Source organism: Myotis brandtii, unplaced genomic scaffold (assembly GCF_000412655.1).
Source record: "Myotis brandtii unplaced genomic scaffold, ASM41265v1 scaffold577, whole genome shotgun sequence".
NCBI lineage: Eukaryota > Metazoa > Chordata > Mammalia > Chiroptera > Vespertilionidae > Myotis > Myotis brandtii.
The window spans coordinates 1,240,084-1,242,921 of record NW_005370161.1 but is presented as its reverse complement, the minus strand read 5'-3'; the positions used below and the strand labels follow the sequence as shown (position 1 = coordinate 1,242,921).

General features: G+C 46.6%; 1 protein-coding gene across 10 annotated transcripts in view; it reads left to right on the top strand.

Moving 5' to 3' along the window:
• Window positions 1–2,838, top strand: part of PCBP3 (poly(rC) binding protein 3) — a 195,031-nt gene that overhangs the window by 50,985 nt on the left and 141,208 nt on the right. The window contains exon 1 of one of the 10 annotated variants that reach the window (XM_014549975.1): window positions 2,232–2,250. The exons of the other annotated variants lie outside the window; for them this stretch is intronic. The gene's annotated coding sequence lies outside the window, so the exon portion shown is untranslated. Of the gene's footprint in view, window positions 1–2,231; window positions 2,251–2,838 lie in introns of those variants that run through there. 10 annotated transcript variants of the gene reach the window in all.

The following is a 2,838-nucleotide window of genomic DNA, read 5'->3' as shown; positions in this document are numbered from 1 at the left end:
GTGCCCCAACTCCCCAATCAGCCCTGCTCTGAGCCCGACCAGGGGCTGCACCTAGGGATTGGGCCTGCCCTCTGCCACCCAGGAGCAGGCCTAAGCCAGCAGGTCGTTATCTCCTGAGGGGTCCCAGACTGCGAGAGGGCACAGGCCGGGCTGAGGGACCCTCCCCCTCCCCGCCCCCCCCAGTGCACAAATTTTTGTGCACCGGGCCTCTAGTTATAAATAACACTCCAGTGAACATAGGGTTGCATATATTCTTTTGAGTTAGTGTTTTGTATTTCTTCAAATAAATTCTCAGAATTGGAATTGCTGGGCCATAAGGCAGTTCCATTTTTAAAATTTTGAGGTAACTCCATACTGCTTTCCATAGTGACTTCACCAATCTGTATTTTCACCAATAGTGCACAAAGGTTCCCTTTTCTCCACATCCTTGCCAACAATTTCTATTTGTTGATTTATTGATGATAACCATTCTGACAGGTGTGAGGTGATATTTAATTGTGGTTTTAATTTGTATTTCTAGTAGAACTGCTGTTTGCTAAGAATAGGATCTCTTGTTTGTGATCGCTAAACTGACAGTGTTCTCTGCACAGCATTCCAGTATTCTTGATGGGCTCAGCTATATCTTCCACAGCACTGGTTCCTCTCCAGGACTGAAGCCAGTCTAGACTCAGGTGTTACACTTAGCTGTCTTGGGCCTTTAGTCTCCTTCAACCTGGAACATATTCATAGCCTTTCTATCACTCTTATGACATTGAGATTGTGAAGAAGATGGTCCTTCTCTTTTCTTGGTTCCTCATGATGAGGTTCCAGTTGTGTGTTCTTGGCTGGACTCTCCATGTGTGAGATGGGCCTTCTCAGAGCTTCACATCTGGACACAAAATGCCTGGCTGCCCTTTTGAGTACATTAAGCTGTTCACTTGGTCAAGGACTTGCCCAGTCTCTCCCCAGGATACTGACTACTTTCCTTCTTGCACTAATAAGAAATCAGTGGGAAGGCATTTTAAGAACATGCAGATATCCTGCTTTTCAGGAAAACTGGGAATCCACTATTTTTGGCTAGACCAGTCTTTACTGTGATGGTTGCAAAGTGATATTTGTGTAACTCGAACACTCTCTATGCATACCTGTTAGTGCTTGACCATCTGCTGTGAGCAGAAGCCCTCCCCTCTTCCCTTTCTGTTTATTTGTGTATTATCATTTTAGTTCCATAGCTTCCTGTTTTTAAATTCATCACTGTTCTACTTTATAATTCTCCACTGTCCTCAATGACTTTGGAGTACAAATTGTCCCAGATCAGCAAGAGACCTCCAGGCTGATTCCTGGTCCTGGGTATGTTCCTGTGATTTCATTCCTCCTCCTTCCCTTCTTGTAGTAGCCCTATGTCAGTCTGTTTAGGGTGCTGTGACAAAGTATCACAAAGAGGTGGCTTATCCACAACAGACATTTATTTCTCATAATTTTGGAGGCTGAGTCCAAGATCAGGGTGCTAGCATGGTTGGGTTCTGGTGAAGCTATCTTCAATTGCAACTAGACACTTTCTCACTGCCCTCACATGGTAGAAAGAGCCAGAGAGCTTTCTGGGGTCCCCTTTATAAGGGCACTAGTTCCATCATGGGGCTCCATCCTCATGACCTAATTACCTCCCAAAGGCCCTGCATCCTGATACCATCAAATTGGGGCTTAGGATTCAACATACAAATTTGGGGACATGCACCTTTAGACCGTAACACCCTACATTCTTTCTTCCCTTCTGCCTTCCTCCCCTTTCTTCCTTTTCTTCCCTCTCCCTATTTATTTTTTAATTTTTATTTTTAACATGTCCTGTATCATGTTTCAGGCTCATCCAGTGCCTAACCTGCTCAGCCATGGAACCAGCATTTCTTTGAAGGGCTCTGCTTTCTCGTAGTATGGGAAATGTTATTAAGCAAATTTGGGTACTAGGTGTACTTATTGCTCCTAACCCCCGTCCGTGAACAGAGATGGAAAATACATGCATACACATGTATACACATGTACACAAACATATGTGTGCACATATATGCATTCAAATGTACAAATGCACATACATATATACGTATATGGGCATATGTAATAAATACAATATTAATTGTATTGACAATATTTACAATCCTTTCTTTTATCATTAGCCCACCCCTTGCAGGTGATGGTGGTGGTGTAAAGTAGTCTTTGACCAGCTTCTGAGAACCACTTCTGCACATCCCTGTTCTACTCCACATTCAGTGACATCAGGTTGGTAGTTTGAGTCACCCATGGTGGTTGAATTGGGCCTCTCCTTTCATCTCTAAGGGCCATTGGTTAAACTGTCACCAACAAGTCTCTCTCTCTCTCTCTTGCTATTTTTTTTGTGTGGTTTAGTCTTCTTGCATTACTTTTTTAGGGGAAAAAACTATATATATACATATATATATATATACTAGAGGCCCGGTGCACAAAAATTTGTGCACTCTGGGGGGAGGGGGGGTCCCTCAGCCCGGCCTGTGCCCTCTCGCAGTCTGGGACCCCTCAGGAGATAACGACCTGCTGGCTTAGGCCTGCTCCTGGGTGGCAGAGGGCAGGCCCAATCCCTAGGTGCAGCCCCTGGTCGGGCTCAGAGCAGGGCTGATTGGGGAGTTGGGGCGCCGCCCCCTGTCATGCACAGAGCAAGGCAGATCGGGAGGTTGCGATGCCACCCTCAGTCATGCTCAGGGTAGGGCCGATTGGGGGGTTGGGCCGCCGCCCCCTGTCACGCTCAAGGCAGGGTCGATGGGGAGGTTGCGGCGCCACCCCCTGTCACGCACAGAGCAGGGCCCATCAGGGGGGTTGGGGCTCCGTACCCTG